This window comes from Hesperophylax consimilis, chromosome 1 (assembly GCF_061612785.1).
Source record: "Hesperophylax consimilis isolate HC1 chromosome 1, BYU_Hcon_1.0, whole genome shotgun sequence".
Taxonomy (NCBI): domain Eukaryota; kingdom Metazoa; phylum Arthropoda; class Insecta; order Trichoptera; family Limnephilidae; genus Hesperophylax; species Hesperophylax consimilis.
The window spans coordinates 21,399,174-21,417,779 of NC_142836.1; the positions used below are offsets into that span (position 1 = coordinate 21,399,174).

Sequence of the window (18,606 nt, forward strand, 5' to 3'; positions counted from 1 at the left end):
TCCGAAAATAGAAAATGAAAACATTTATTAATTTGTCGTTCGATCTCAAAAGGTTTTCGCCTGCGGCGCTTTTTCTATGTGTTTTTTAATAAAATCCTTCATATTCAACTCCCTTCACCCACACCACATACCTATCCCAATTGGGAGTATCGTGGAAAAAAATTCACCGGCGGTCCTTCTCCGTGTCTTTGTGAGCGTTTTAACTAATTTTCTTAATATTTAATTTTTTATTTGGGTACAATATATTACATTTCATAGTACAATCCAGTAATGTTGGTCTCACAGAGTGGCTTACCCGTGCTGAGGCCTAGCATATAGAAGCATTTCTATATGCTAGGCTATTTATAGTTGAACTTTCCAAATGCAAAATAATATTTTTATGTGCTTTCAAAGGGGGGCCTCAAACTTAGTATGCCCATGGGCACCTTTACGGCTTACGACGGACCTGTTCAAAGGGGGGCCTCAAACTTAGTATGCCCATGGGCACCTTTACGGCTTACGACGGACCTGTTCAAAGGGGGGCCTCAAACTTAGTATGCCCATGGGCACCTTTACGGCTTACGACGGACCTGTTCAAAGGGGGGCCTCAAACTTAGTATGCCCATGGGCACCTTTACGGCTTACGACGGACCTGTTCAAAGGGGGGCCTCAAACTTAGTATGCCCATGGGCACCTTTACGGCTTACGACGGACCTGTTCAAAGGGGGGCCTCAAACTTAGTATGCCCATGGGCACCTTTACGGCTTACGACGGACCTGTTCAAAGGGGGGCCTCAAACTTAGTATGCCCATGGGCACCTTTACGGCTTACGACGGACCTGTTCAAAGGGGGGCCTCAAACTTAGTATGCCCATGGGCACCTTTACGGCTTACGACGGACCTGTTCAAAGGGGGGCCTCAAACTTAGTATGCCCATGGGCACCTTTACGGCTTACGACGGACCTGTTCATAACCCCGAGCTACGCCGGGTACACATCAGCTTTTATGTAAATATTTCTAGTTTATTCTGACTACTTCTTTGTACCTTCTCTAAAAAAAGTAAGCTGCCTCCCTAGCTTGGAAGCTGGCGACGCCCCTGCATACAATTAGATACTAGACTGATTTGTTTACAATAGAATATAGATGACAGATCTAAGATTTTTTGTATTTTTGTAATCCCCTTAAAGTTATAGTACCAATTTACATGCTCATTAAATTGATGCGTTTATTTAATTTTGCACACCATCTTTAATGAATTCTTACAGTTTAACACAAAAACGCCTAATATCGGGATATGGGTGTTTTTTAGAAGTATTTAAAATAAGTTTCGAAAGAGAAACCGAAATTCTGTTTTGGCTGAAAATCGGACTCTAAACATTCGGTCGGACTCTAAAAATTAACATAATCATAAGTATTTAAACCAAATATATTTAGTAATTAATAATGTTTAATTATTTTATTTACATGTGCTCTTGTGTTTAGCGGGTTGAACGAGCCGCCCATGAGCCGCCAAAGGGTCACGCACGTTATTTTTTTGAGGTTCTATTAGCAAGCAATTAGCAAATAGATGTCAAATCGCAGTTATAAGAGTAGTAAAAGCAACACTAAAATAATCGGCGCCGTTCGAGAGGTGCGTTGATCTTCTGACCTTTTCCTTAACGCATTCGTTTACCCTACTACTGGCTGAAGAGTAAGTTGTGTGGATTTCAAACCGACCGCTAAGCCAAGAGCGAAGTGACGTTTGTACATTTCATCATTCGGATTTTGAATATCGCGGCGTGAGCTTGCGCGCAGCGCTCTGTTTGACATTTCATAGTAAATAAATAATTATTATGTTCTAGTATTTCTGTAAAACTTTGAATGCTATTTTGTTTTAATTTGGAAAGTTAACGTGATATTCCACTTTTGTAAGTATTTTTTGTTGGTATTCGTATTCACACAATGGGTGTTTAAATTTTTTTAATGGTATTGTGCAGATATGTGTGATTTACTATTATTATTGACGTTAGGTTACGTTGTTATCGTAATTCTGACTATAATAGAAGTGTATATCGTGTTTTAACTCTGTTTCTTCTATTTGATTTGATTTTACTGATTTTTTTAAAAATATTTTATTCAGACATTTTTCCTGTAATTATTGCACTTTTTAAAATGACTTTTCTCGGTCTGTTTGGCAAAAATGGTTTCGCAATCGAAGTTATTTTTTATTTATAATCATAGTGTACTTCACTTGGAACTTTCCTGTTACGTAGTGTTAGCAAAATTCATATTCACCGAATCATAAAATTAACTCTACAAACATCGTTTTATATCATAATGATAGTGTACAAACTCATTTTACTGAAATGGTATATTAGGGGGTGGCTTTCAATTTTTCTCACTTTATCGAAGAGAGTTGAATCTTTCTGACAAATATATAAATTTTGATAATATTTATATTATATCAAAGCTTTCGTTTAAAATACATACCACTATTATTATATTTCTTTGGGCTTTGTGTGTTTTCTAGCCTGAGATCCTAGGCCCTAGGGCTATTTAAGAACTTGTTTGCAATGATGCAATATTCTTACAATCTTCCACCACCCTTTCATCTTTTCTTCCTCTGCAATAAATGCAGTTATCATGCATGATGTTTTTTAACCGGTTCAGCGCCAATCACTCCCATGGGCAGACCAATCATAATGTCATTTTAATGGTAAAAGCTCCTGGCAGCATAGATTTAAAGTGTTAACATATGTTTGTATTCTCAATGTGACACTAGTCAAACATAACTGACTTGAAGCTTGTACCAAATCTAAATGCTGTAAATATCGTATTGTTAAATAATATTTTTTCTGCTAGTTCAACCACCATTTAAATTTTGTATCTAACTTTATTCACCATGAAGCTTATTTTAAGTACCTACTTAATATTCTCATGTAATATTTATATACTAATTTTGCATATTAGTAATTGACATCCCCCTAGCAATGGAGAGTGGGGTGTGCTGCCAGTGTTTTATTGCAGGGTCATACAAATTAAAATTTGATTTACAAATGTTGTAGGATTCTATAAAGAACATACCTACAGACAAACATTCAATTTTACTCATAGCCTCCACCATTAAAATCATCACTGACAGTTGGTATATATTTACAAAAAATATATATTTTGACAACTAACTAGTTTATGGACTGTGAAATCAACATACCTACATATTATTGTTTTTATTTATTGAATGCATTGGCATTCCTTCATATACTCTATCTTCCCTGTACCTTCTCGTCTGTATATCCTTTTACCAACTGATTTATGCTTGTTATAATGTCGCTCAGATAGCAGAAATGAATATTATAAATATAATAATTAGCACTTGACGGTAATGCGGCATACTTCATTAATTTTGTTTTACCTGTGTGATATTTATTGATAGTGCAAGTGGAATCAGCCAATTTATCTATATATGTATTTGTATATATCCCCGTGTCCTAGAAATTCTTCTGTAAAGTCGAGTTTAATTTGAAGACATAAGTATGATTATATCTCAGTGCGACCCTTTTCATTAAATATTCAGAAAATAATGACACGCTTATTACGCACATTTTATTTTAAAATCACTTTTTATCAGTAAGAAAATAATGATTAGGAAATATTTAAGTTTCTAGAAATTAAAATTACTCCATTTTAGTTGCTATTTCGTAAAAAAAAGACATTTTTTCTTCCCGCCATGTTTGACATAATAATATTAAAAAAAATTTTTTTAAATATTTTTTATCAAACCCAAACTAACAACCTAATAACCTATTTTAGGATCATACGTTCATATTTTGGATTAAATTAGACAAGTAAAAACTAACTTTAAAACTTTGACATCAATAACAATGACCGGCAAGTGAACAATCGATTTTAATTTTAACAAAATATGTTTTAAAATGCGATATTTTCCATTTCTGGAAACTGAAATAAGTACTTTATTATCTTACTACTACAAAATTGTTTTTAAAATAAACATGAGTATATTTTATATATATGTATATAAAATATACCTATTTTCTGTATATTTACGCATTTGTCTTTCTCTACAACACATATCTTCAGCATTTGTTCAATATTTATACAACACCTGGTGTTTTCAAGTGTCATTAAACTAATCATTAAAATATAGACAGTTCATAAATGTTATTAGGGTTGTGTGATATGATAAGAAAACAAGTTATAAAACTGGTAAATGCCTTTAAAATAATAACACCCAAAGACACTCATAATTTTTTTTAATTGAATCAGTACAGACAATGTTAATAATTTGGATTTGGTAAAATAGTATTTAAATTAAAAAATATAACCAACTATAAAAATCTTTATATATATATATTTATTCTACTTCATTCAATCGAATTATTCATTATAATAAAGAGTAATTACTAATAATTGTTTATTTATTTCTGCAAGAATTGATCTATTTTTATGGGTTCCATGATAACTCCTCAAAATGACAATTCAACACACCTATTAAAAGTGCTAAACGTTACGAAAAGTGAAGAAACAAAAACTAGGTTAAATAGTTACATATGTAACTTTTTGTTTCATCACTTTTCATAACTTTATAGCACTTTTTATAGGTGTGTTTTTTTGATGAGTTATATAGTCACCATTTTTATGAGGGCAGTGAATTTTGACATATTTACACCAAAATATATTAATTTCAATCACCTATTGTATGAAAAATAATATTATTTAAAACCTACATAAGTTTTATCTCAACTGCACTCCCACCAACATTATTATCTTCTAAATTAACCACTGAATGGTTATTGTACTATGTATGTTGCTTGTAACATTTTAATATGCCTCCAATTATTCTTATTAGCTAATTACCCTAATCCAGCTTCATTAAAAAATATCACACTTTTGATAAAATCGAATCTTGATGAAATTATTACATTCCTGAAATATTGGATAATAATTTTAATCTGTCACTCCCATACTGATTAATTTTGATGTGTAATAAATTGAATTAATTTTTACTGTCAATTGTTTGTTTTATTGCTTAATTTAATGTCTATTTAATTGTGAGCTTATATTCAATTATACCTTCATAGGTAGTCATACATTGATCATTCCTTTGTATTTCTCTTTCATTAATCCTCATAGCCTGAGAGAGCCGATTTATCGTCATACCTATAAGACCGTGTTAAATTATGAAGCGCTTCACAGCGCCGATCTGTAACAGAAAACTTTGATATAATGTAAATCATATTATAAAATAAAATCACATGACTAAATTCTGTAAGACCAGTGGCGGCTTGTACTCACAAAAATGGGTAGTGCCCTAAAAATAAGGCCAATCTATCCCTACGTCAGGTCAGATAAACCTTCAGCGGTTAAAGATACTAGCAATTAAGTAAACTAAAGTGGCGCCATCTCACCGAAGAGTATAAGAGGTATTGGCGAGCGCCGTTCACGTCGACATCCACGCTCTGCGCATATAGATAATTGATGTTCCCGGGTGACATTTCTCTATGAGCGATATGGACTTCGCTTGCACCATGTGACTTATGACACGTGATACAAAGAACGAAAACTCGAGCCGGTTGAATTTAACTCAATACTTAATAGTATTACTTTTATTACTCTTATTTGCTTTGATTTTCCATGATATTATTATCGGTTGATAATTATTATTTTTGGAATGACTGAAATTTTGAGAGTGCGTTGCTCCATCGCTCCTTAGAGCTAGCCACCACTGTGTAAGACCCTGTGCAAAAATGTTCCATGCTGAAATTTTTATTAAGGTCTTACAGCGGTTTATGTCGATTGCTTACTGACCTGTGAGACAACAGGCCTAATAAATTATTTTGCATCTAATAAATAATATATTTACGTTTTTTAAGCTGAAAAATGGTTGTCAGCGAATGGGTTAACATAAAAAAATTTTAATCTTGCAGAGCAGTGAACATAGAAACTGTCCCGTTTAAAAAACATAATGTATAAATTTGATATTTGAAGATGTTTGCAACGAAAGGTTATTCAACTTGTTGCATTGGCATTTAACATTCGGGCTTCATCTCCAGAATAATCATCCAGTCATCATCATGGTAGTTGGCAAATCCGTCAATCATCAGTTTTGCAATAGCATAGGTATATCACATGAAACGAGGACCCAAATCTCATTAAGCATACTTGACCGCACTCAACGTGAATTGCATTCTTGACTTTCACTCTTGCAAATTAGCTGTGAGCGAATGCTATGAACATCGTGAGATTATTTACTATGGAATTTCGATTGATCAAAACTTTATTTGGAATAGTCAAAATATTGTTTTTACATAATCACATATTTTTTCAGTAGTAATTATGAAAGTATTATTCACGAAGAGTCACAGGATATAAATTGACTTGCCAGGATGAAAACTGAGAGACTTCTGACAGAAGCACATTTCGCTTATAGAATAAAAATAATTGCCTAGTTATAGATAGATACTTTATAGCTTGCCTTGATTTTTTTGAATTTGGACCATTTTTTTAATAATTTATCAACTCATCGGTTCCATTTTTGAAAATGTCACATATGCGCCCACGAGGAAATTAATCTAACAATCTCACTACTTTGCAGAGAGAATAATATAACACCACACGCCTGTGTCCTGGCATACCTTGCTGCATTATTCGAGTTCATACATCTTCTCATACATTCCTTCTCGTCTATTATAGATTCTTGGCATGTGTTTGATAACTTTCCGTCACTTAATTGTGCCTGGTCATCCTGAGTTTAGCCAATCGTGTGCATTACGAATAAAATATTATTATTAAAATTTTGATTAATTAACTTTTAATATTACGTAACAACTCTGATAACCTAATGTTTAATAAACATGATATAAATGACCTTCAAAGCAAATTAATGCATTTGAATTAACTGTAATTTTTTTACCATTTTTAATATTTATCCAATCTATTTGATTTTCACTTTTGTTTTCGGTAATGAATAAATGCAAATCTTGGAAGCGGAAATTAACTCAATTTCCGACATCCGATCGAGCTGAAACTCGGCAGATTTACTTGATGTCAATGACGATACATTCTATCAACTTTTGGTGGCAATCACGTATACACATGCGGACATATACGCATTTCTCTGAATTCTGCAGTAAATATATGAAATAAATGTCGGTCCTACCCAATTTGGGATTTGGTTCAGTTGTTAGCGCGGTTGACTCCAGTCCCCGGGGAGGAAGGTTCAATCCTCAGTCATACCAAAATAATGTATATTTTTAAATATTAAATATTAACAAAAGATATTATATGGTTAAATTTAAATTTAAATTGTTTAAATTTTGGACAATTTAAACAATTCATCAAATTTCAACATTCATTTTCGGGTTCTGTGAAAGTCCTGTTCAAGTTTTGTTTTTATATCATTGTAGGCTAGTTGCTTTACAGAACTGAAAAAAAAAACAGAACTTGAAAAAATCTTTCGCAGAACGTGAAAATAAATGTTGAAATTTAAAGAATTAATACTTTTATGTATTATAATGACAACAATATTATATTGACAACAATATTGAACCGGGATCTTAATTACTAAGAAATAATACGTTTTTGTATATTCTATTAAATTCTTTGGGTCTTTTGATAATAATAATAATAATAATAATTGGATAACTTGTATAGCACCGTTTTTGTGAAAAACCATCTCAAGGGCACTATAATTTGCAATAATTACTGTCAGCCTTATCACTTCATTAAAATAAAACTGTCAAAACTTCTACTTATCTTGTCAATTGATTTCGTCACCGACTTACTACCTTTTGGTTCTTGCCCATTTAGCAAGCGCTGTCTCTCTTATACTGCCTGACATAATATATTGCCATTACATTTGATCAAAATGATAAATTCATATTGATGATAAACGAATTTTGATATTTGAAATGTAGGCAAAGAATGGTCAGACTTTTCAATCACAAAACATATCAACATCGCATTTCTTGTGTTCTTCTTTATTTTCATAGTGGAATTCTAATTGTAATTAGTAATAAATAGCGCCATAGAATTCATTATTCTATGACTACCACAGACTCGTGATAAATCATGGGATATTATTTTTCCAATATTGAAAGTCAAAATTAAAATAATTTTAACTTTCAAAAAAAGTAATTTTAATTTTGAAAATGACAATACGTTCAAAGCAAAATTCAGTTTATTTGAACCACGTTTCATGTAGTAATAACACACATCACAGACAGCCAAAATTAGTATTTTTGAGTTATTTTTATGTTGGATGTGTAAAATTATTTTTTAAGGTTTTTTCAGGACTTTCTCACCAAGCCATTTTTGAATATTTTTAGTAACGCTCTTCAAATTTAACATTCAAATACGTACTCCATTTTATCAATTAAATAAAAATAAATTGTTTTCAATCTTGATCTGCAATTTGATTTAATGAAAGTTAATGAATAGATTATATTCTTCGCAGTAGACGAATTCCTGTGATATTAACTAATTTAGTATGAATTCCCCTCCCCCGTAGGTTTGCTAACTCGACGCAAACCCTCTTCCTACTTATCTCAATATGCATCCAGATTACATGACATTAACTCCTTGCGCAGTTCTTATATCACTTCCTTTGCTTGGCAAGACTGCTATTAAATCTTCTGTAAATAAATTTATATCAAGTGTTAGATGCTCTTATTCTGTTGTATAAACCACCATTCAGAATCCTTACACTGTTTGAAATGGCTTTAATCATGTTTAGTAACCAGAACTGAACAGACAGGTATTTCCCAACCTTCCTCTTTCCCATCTTCTTCCTATCCCCAGTTCTTTCAACTTCATAACATTCTCCATTTTGGGGAATGCTATATTCCATATACTCGGTATTCACATAAAAATTATTTTTTCTTGTGTGAATGTTGCCATTTTCAGCATGCATCATACACCCCATTTAGTCATTAGCACACTTCGGTTGGGAAAGGTAGTTCTACCCGTTCGGTCGATTGATGCTTAACGCCGGGAAGGGTAGTTCTATCTTTTCCGCCAGCCTCGTATTTAAAGAAAGCAGGTATGGACAAATATTGATAGGCGGACCGTTATAAACATGTTACAAGGTTAATTGAGTTGCATTTCATAATGTTCGATTTTCGTTTAATACTTTTATAGCTTGGATATGCAGAGTTACTAAGTAGAAATTTTTATTAAAATATTTTAAGTATTTTCGAAGCTATAGCTATTTAAAACAAATTACAGAAATTCGTGCAGGACCTCTATTTTCGCCCGGAGACAACGTAGCGCCAACGCATAAAATACCCGCCAGAACTGTGTTAATACATTAAATCGTCTCAAGCAAGTGGCAATATTTGATTAAGGCAGTGGTTCAGCTAAGGCCAATTAAACATTATGAATTCTATACTAGATTGTCCATTTAGTATGTACCACTATAGTTCAAGGATGATTCTTTTCGCTAATTTAAGGTCAACTTTAATTTATTGCCTGCATACATTGTTCGGTGAATTGTATATAATGTTAATTTAGTTCATACAAGACTTGAAAAATCTTCTACATTTTGATATACATATTATCTAATAAACTTCAGCAATAAAGATACATTTCTAACTTTTTTATAAAGATAAAATTCTAACTTCAGCAATAAAGACACAATTCTAACTTTTTATAAAGACAATTCTAAATTTTTTATAAAAATACATTTCTAACTTCAGCAATAAAAATAAAATTCAATTTTTTTTATAAAGATACAAATCTAACGTATTTCATCATAATTTTTCTAATAAGTAGTGTACAATAATTTGTAGTGTTCAATCATAAGTAATTATCACAACTGACCTGATAAACTGGTAGAATGTATTGTGGGCGCGTTTGTGTGCCGGAAGTAAGGTTAATTTTATCTTAATTTCAATAAAATTGATCTAACATTTTAAAATATTGAAACACTTTCTTGAAAAAATAATCAATTTCATTGGCCTGTCTAGAAGCCAACGAGTCGACAAGTTTTATGTAAATTCAGTCTTCTTTCAAATCGGTATCAATCACACCTACTTATATTGATTTGCTGTTCTGTGAAAATAATCATAATTTTTTTTTTATATTTTGTTAAACTGTATTTTAAATAAAATCTACTTGTTCTTTTTTAATTTTCAATATGGGAAAAGTTATTAATACAACAAATAATATTTATTTTTTAACAAAATTATTTATCTGAACTGCCCTGCTTCTAAAATTCGAAGTACAAGTGTTCTCAATGTGACTCAAATAGAATAAAACTGAGATCACAAATGTCAACGTTCAGACGAATTCTCCTCCTATCCACAGTCCCAGTAGGTCGGTCTCGTCTGATGTAGTTTAGTTGTAGACCGTCTGGAATTCAGGCCCAGAACTTGTCTTGTCTGTCCCACCAACCATTTACAATACTGCCGGTGGCTCTCGACTGCAGATCGTATACGGGCACATTTTTTTGTCTCATAAATTCTGTGCTTTAATCGCAATCAATGATCTACTTTAATGCAGGGCTGTCCCAACATTAAATTTAAAAAAATATATTTTTATTTAAGACAATGTTGTGGGTTCGATGCAGACACATTAATAACCTACTTTATAAAATTAAAACCTTGTTTGGAATTTTTTTGATGGCTTTTCTTTTTACTTACGAAAAGTAATATATTTTGGTAATATTTATAGCCAGCAACAAGCGTTAATAAAATAGCTAACGTTAATGGCATGAGCAGTCTTTCTTAGACTTTTGGCCTATCGAAAGAATACCTTTCTTCAAAAAGAATCTATTACCCTTTTATTTATTAGATAGGTACCTAGTATTATTATAGGTGTTGTAGTAATTCATTTACAAATAGCAATATTCATTTTTAAATTAATATACTATTATTTCTATATTTATTATTAAAAGAAGTAAAACACAATAGTTCTTACTTATAACACAATACTTGAGGTGATACACAAAAAAATAGCGCTGCAAAAATTGGCAAGTTTTATTGGTAATAAATATTTATATTTATTTTTCGGAATAACTTTATTGAGTAAAACCTCAAATTGTAATATTTAAATATTGAAGACAATATTAGTTATTTCTAAATGAAAATCTGAAACAGAAAAATCAGAAAAGGATACGGTCACATCTAGACAAGGGTCCTGGGTTCGTGTCCTAGATGTGACCGTATCCTTTTCTGATTTTTCTGTTTCAGATTTTCGTTTAGAAATCACTAATATTGTCTTCAATATTTATATGGATAGAATCCCAAGTTCTTATTTGTAGGTAAATGGGGGTTTGCATTATTGACAAGACTATAATAATAAATGAAAATTGCAATATTTTTTGGTTTAAATAAAAGTGTTGTGCCCTAGAAGTTAACATTTGAATGTAAGTCAGTTCACTGGGCAACCTTACTTTGGTTAGTGTTGTTAGTATGGACATAATAACATGAACTAGTTTCAGAGGATTACTATTAAAAAAACTTGTCTCTTACCTTGCATATTGGAGGTCAAGTTAAATGAACCATTTCAGATCCATGTAATTACTAAAGTAACTTATTGTTGGTCAATATTTTAGATTTAATAATAACTTTAAGTTTTTTATTGCATAAATCTATGCAATTTTTTTGTTTTGGTTTAATTTGTTTTGTTTTAATTTATTGAATAATTCGACAGTTATGTAATGGCATGTTATAATTACTTTCAAACTTTTTTATTATTTATTTTAATGCATTTTTATAATAACTTTAAGTTTTTTATTGCATAAATCTATGCAATTTTTTAATTGCACTTTGTTTTTTTTGTTTTGGTTTAATTTATTGTATAATTCGACACAATTTCATAGTTACTTTTGTTTTTTGTCTACAGTTTATTTTTAATGTACTCTTTCGTCACATGCATATAATATGCTTTTTAAACTAGGAAATTAATTGGTTATTTGAAATTGTGCAATTAATTTGAATATTAATGTCATTTCTTGTTTCTGTCCTAAGGTTTTCAAATTGATTTTATTCAAATTTTGCACAGTTAAAAATTTGTGCCACGCTAAAAAAAATGCAATGGAATTAAGGCAGGACATCAATTTTAATAATCTTATGATGGAACCGCATTCTGACCAATTTCATTCAGGGCAATTAATTTCTAAGTTTTCCAAGCCTATATGTATAAAAATATCCGTTTGAATGTTAAAACTAGATTTGATGGAACCTATTCTTGATTTAATTGAACGATATGTTCAAATGATAGTTATCGTGACAGATCACTTCCATTTGTTATCCCGAAGCGGTTGCTTAATTGATAGCATGTCTGAAAATATAATTGATCCGCTTTTTATGATTCACTGATAGAAAAATCTGCTCAGTCATCTCGTCTTCGTGTGGCATACCGTATCTTGAAATAAAACTTAATTGAATATGATTAAATTGACATGCCTACCTACTTCTAGATTATTATTTTATTTTATTTATTGTTTTACCGCATTACAGTTTTCGGAGCTAGGGGAATTATGAACTTTCCCTCGGTAGAATATTGTCAGGTTGAAGTAAGGGGCGGAAAGGATGTTGTATGTGGACATCACGGCAGTTGGGTTATAAGTTGCCCCATACGCTGATATCACAACAGTTATCTTGCTAACACAGGGGCATTTAAAGAGTTAACATAGCTATCACTAGAGCAACATTGAGATTATCACTTCCGTAAAATTAATGTTTCATCATGCATTTTTATTTATTGCTTTCTTTAGAATTGCTTTTCATTGTTACATACTACATTTTTATATTGTGATTATCGTACACAGTACATTAACAACTATTTCGACAGTATTTAGGCTATAATTCATTCCTAACTATAAAAATCTTTTTACGGCTACACATTGCAAGTAGAAAAATAAATTCACATTATGTTGTAATATGAAAAAAACGAATAAATATATGTTTGCATTAGTTTGATGAGAGCATGTGTCCATTATGCGCTGTTTTCTGAAAGCATGCATTGAATCCTTGATTATTACATAAACAACTACAAACATGGTTGCATATAAACAAAAAGAAAGTGAAAAATGTTTTGTTATGGCATATGTACTACTTAATGAATAACACACGCATGCAGCCTTATTTTATTTAAACACGCTTTGTTTCCATTAGAATAATAATAGATTGTGATGTATGTAATATCTGCCTTTTTATATATATATATATATAAAACTAAAAACTAACTAACCTTCACGCCGTTTCCCCGCAGGGGTAGGCAGAGAGGACGGACCGCCAAACAACTCAGTCTTGGCACACACTCCTTGCCTCATTCACATTCATACATTGTCTCATACATACTCTTCTATTGTTCTGACTCTTGACATGGCCCGACTCAAGTATCTGATTCACTTGGTCGTGCCATGTCTTCCTCGGGCGTCCCCGACTTCTGCTACCATTCACATTTGCATCGTATATTCTCCTTACACTCCTTTCTTCGCTCATTCGCTCTACATGCCCAAACCATCTAAGTGTCCCTTTCTTGATCTTACTCATTACGCTTACATCAGCCTTGCACTCTTTGCGGATATCCACATTCCTCACACCATCATACATGGTTTTACCACACATACGCCTCAGGGATCTCATTTCAACAGCATTCAATCTACTTTCATCCTTTCTTTGCCAGTTCCATGCCTCACTTCCATACATCAGGGTAGGTACCAGCACTCCATTGTGGACTGCTAACTTCGCTTCTTTGGACAATTTTTTGTTAGCGCCAACTGCGTTCAGTCCTCCATTAATGGAGTTACCTGCATTTACTCTTCTTTCAATATCTCTGTCAGCCTTCCCATCTCTCGTAAACATGCTTCCTAAATACGCAAATTCATCCACCTGCTCCAAGTATTCCTCATTCACAGCTATATTTCACACTGTTTTCGTACTTTCTCTTTCAAACACCATTACTTTAGACCAGTGATTCCCAAAGTGGTCTATATCGACCCCCAGGGGTCTATGACAACCTGCAAGGGGTCTACGTCAGCGAAAAAAAAAATTGGGGGTCCATGAAATGAAAATGGGGGTCCACGATAGTGGATCTCAACATACACTGATAGTACCTATTTACTTACACTTAACCGACACTAAAGGTGAATCAATATTTCATGTTTGAAGGATTACTTCATTGAAAAAGCAATCCCTTTATCAAATATAATGTCAGTAGCTACAGATGGAGCACCTGCCATGGTTGGACGTTATCGTGGATTTATAAGCTATTTAAAACAAAATGTGCCAGGGGTGTTAGCAATACATTGGTGTCATCCATCAACAACATTTAGTTGCTAAAAATTTGAGTGTTAGATTACATGAATCTCTTCAATTAGTCATTGATGCAGTAAACCGAATCCGAAGCAACGCGTTGAATACGCGGTTATTTGCGCAGTTGTGAGAAAAAAATGACGAACACTTTCATCAATTACTCCTTCACACTGAAGTACGCTGGCTGTCGAAAGGCTTATGTTTGACAAGATTTTTTGCACTTTTTGAGACTATTTTAGAATTTCTGGATACTAAAGATAAAATTTTAAAAGACAATTTAATGAAGTGGAAAACAGTCATCGCCTATTTAACAGATTTGTTTACAAAATTTAGTATGGTTAATTTGCAGTTACAAGGCGACAGTCTAAATTTCATTAAAACAAAGTCCATCTTATCCGCGTTTCTTGCCAGAGTTAAACTAATGAAGCAAAATATTGGACGGGGCGAATTTTCCCAGTTCCCCAATTTGTCACAGACAAACTGCCAAGAAGACGACGTTTCAACCTACGTTCAACATTTAAATGCCCTATATTCAGATTTTGAAACTAGGTTTGAGGATGTTTTGACAATGGTAATACCACCGTGGATAATTAACCCATATGGTGACATAGAAGAAACGAATGTCATAAAACAAAAGGAACTGACTGAAATAAGTACAAACGAAGAACTTAAGGTTCAGTTTAAGCACGGATATCAGCACTTCTGGCTGCAAAAAAACATACCCGTTACTTATCCCGTATTATGGAATATAGCGAGGAAATTTTTAATTTCCTTTCCATCGTCATACCTAGTGGAAAGGGGGTTTAGCGCTGTTACCAATCTCCTAACGAAAAAAAGAAACAGACTGGACATCATTAGCCGAGGAGACTTAAGATTAAACCTTACAAAATTGGCGCCAAATGTTGATAATTTATTATTAACGCATCAGGTTCATCCTTCCCACTAAAAACATTTACTTATTGCTTAGTTTATTTTATATTACGTTTATTTTATATAACAGATAATAGTTTTAATTTAAATTCAATTAATAAATGTATAAAACTGAACATGTGTTTTTACTTTAAGTTTTTAACAATAAACTTCACTACAGTTAGAAATTTACAAAAAATCAATATCAGGTAAGTAGGGGGTCTACCAAAAACAGAAAAACATGACAAGGGGTCTACGACACAAAAAAGTTTGGGAACCTCTGCTTTAGACTTACTTACATTCATCATTAACTCATTCTTCACGCATACTTCGTTCATCCTAATAAAAAATATATATATGCCTTTACACTTTCAGTACTGCCATATGCATAGACATCTTGTTTGAATTAACTTAAAATAAGTGAACATCCACCATGTAAGAATTTTTGTTGAACAAGATTGGCCGTCTTGGTTGTTAGTGCCTGGCCTTTATTCGGAAAGGTGATGGTTGATGACACTGAACTACCATAAATTCCACAATGGATCATAGATTAAACTATTTATTATTCTTATCTTATCTAGGGTACATACTTTTTTATTAATTTTTTTCGTTTTACTCTAAAAAATATTCTTAATCGTAATAACATTTTTATCTGTTGTTTTTTCCTATAATATGCAAAGGATTATTACTCAGTTGATAACTTATAAACATAATATTGTTGCATGTTTACAGTACGCAGTTCTTTTGATATCTATAGTTTCTCCACATTTTATTTATCTCTTTTATCTTACATACCAACTAATCTCAAATACCTGTTGAACCTACTATTTTTTTCCAATCAGGAATACCCAATCCATAGGTTCTGCTTGGTTCTGCTAATGTTCCGCTTGAAATATAAATTTTAACTAACTTGGTTTTGAGTCATGAATTCAGAACACGAGATACAAATCATGCCATGTTGAACTTCAATGCTTTGAATTATTTATTCTCCTGACAAAAGGTGTTATTTTATTTTTATCTTTGACTCTTTAAAAATAGAACACACAAAAAAACATACCCGTTACTTATCCCGTATTATGGAATATAGCGAGGAAATTTTTAATTTCCTTTCCATCGTCATACCTAGTGGAAAGGGGGTTTAGCGCTGTTACCAATCTCCTAACGAAAAAAAGAAACAGACTGGACATCATTAGCCGAGGAGACTTAAGATTAAACCTTACAAAATTGACGCCAAATGTTGATAATTTATTATTAACGCATCAGGTTCATCCTTCCCACTAAAAACATTTACTTATTGCTTAGTTTATTTTATATTACGTTTATTTTATATAACAGATAATAGTTTTAATTTAAATTCAATTAATAAATGTATAAAACTGAACATGTGTTTTTACTTTAAGTTTTTAACAATAAACTTCACTACAGTTAGAAATTTACAAAAAATCAATATCAGGTAAGTAGGGGGTCTACCAAAAACAGAAAAACATGACAAGGGGTCTACGACACAAAAAAGTTTGGGAACCTCTGCTTTAGACTTACTTACATTCATCATTAACTCATTCTTCACGCATACTTCGTTCATCCTAATAAAAAATATATATATGCCTTTACACTTTCAGTACTGCCATATGCATAGACATCTTGTTTGAATTAACTTAAAATAAGTGAACATCCACCATGTAAAAATTTTTGTTGAACAAGATTGGCCGTCTTGGTTGTTAGTGCCTGGCCTTTATTCGGAAAGGTGATGGTTGATGACACTGAACTACCATAAATTCCACAATGGATCATAGATTAAACTATTTATTATTCTTATCTTATCTAGGGTACATACTTTTTTATTAATTTTTTTCGTTTTACTCTAAAAAATATTCTTAATCGTAATAACATTTTTATCTGTTGTTTTTTCCTATAATATGCAAAGGATTATTACTCAGTTGATAACTTATAAACATAATATTGTTGCATGTTTACAGTACGCAGTTCTTTTGATATCTATAGTTTCTCCACATTTTATTTATCTCTTTTATCTTACATACCAACTAATCTCAAATACCTGTTGAACCTACTATTTTTTTCCAATCAGGAATACCCAATCCATAGGTTCTGCTTGGTTCTGCTAATGTTCCGCTTGAAATATAAATTTTAACTAACTTGGTTTTGAGTCATGAATTCAGAACACGAGATACAAATCATGCCATGTTGAACTTCAATGCTTTGAATTATTTATTCTCCTGACAAAAGGTGTTATTTTATTTTTATCTTTGACTCTTTAAAAATAGAACACATTTAAATATGAAAGAAATTATCTCAAAGGTATTAACTAGGTACTAAAAAGTTACAGTTGCTATTGGTGGCATTGCTAGTGTAGATTTTGATAATACAAAATCTATGATTCTAAAAAAAAGTTTGTTTGTTTGTTAGTTCCTCCATTCTTCCTCCTTTGGCCGCAAAGTGAAGTGTGTCAAGCTGTAAAACTTAACGCCAGAACAGGACGATATGAATGCGATATCATAAATATGTACATATATGCAATTAGATACAAAAAATACAACATTTTAATATTATGGTATTGGAAAATGTGTTTCAGTGATTTTGTTATTTGTTATATGTTATATCCTCACATTATTTCAATGCCAAGGTTGCCCAAAGGTAGTTTTGACAAGTTGTCCTTAACCTACAGCCTTCCTTTCATGTGATATTCAAATCCAACTTACCATAAATACTTTGTGAAACCAGTTATTGGCTTAAATTCAAATTGCAGGGTGGTAAATATTATCACATTCAAAGATAGTTATAAAGTCAATATGATATAGTTTTGTTAATTTAATATCTTTGCTAACAATACCACGGCCACCACGGGTAATATAATATCATTGATTCTAGTAATTATGTAGGCCACTTTCTCACGATCTCGATTTCATCAATACATTATAATACTTACTCAGCTTTGACTCTTAGCTAGTGGTCTCATATTTGACTCCTGAACTCCAAAAAGTATTTATCGGAATATAGAACATAGAAAGAATGGCTGTGAATTGAGTGCAACTGATTTATATTTTGTTACATATTTTTATGTTCATTAAATCTAATCGTTACTGCTGACACAAAATGATAGAATCTATGTAGGCAGTGAAATAAATTACATAATATCATTATGACATTATAATTTTCCACTTCCGTAAAAACTGCGTTTGTATTTTTATAATTTTCTCCTTTTGTAGACATTCCCATTGTCCGCTTTTAATATATTTGAACAAATATATTGTCTGTCATGTTTCTTTGTACCAGATGAATATTAACATGAATATCATGCATTTTTTAAACAGTTGTCCTATTCTGTATGTTAAGTGTTACAAAAATAGCACCTCGCTGCGGTTGACTAACTCTTAGGACGGGTTGTTTCACAGAATTTGAATAATTCGTCAAATATCAAATTTAATATTCAAATTCTGTGAAAA

The 18,606-nt window shown here is 32.0% G+C and overlaps 1 protein-coding gene across 3 annotated transcripts in view; it reads left to right on the top strand.

Annotated features, from left to right (window-relative positions):
- Positions 1 to 1,745: 1,745 nt before the first annotated feature.
- The window catches only part of Ctns (lysosomal cystine transporter cystinosin), a 44,058-nt gene continuing 27,197 nt past the window's right edge, over positions 1,746 to 18,606 (top strand). For all 3 annotated transcript variants that reach the window (XM_089651506.1, XM_089651498.1, XM_089651514.1), the window contains exon 1: positions 1,746 to 1,885. The gene's annotated coding sequence lies outside the window, so the exon portion shown is untranslated. The remainder of the gene's footprint in view (positions 1,886 to 18,606) is intronic.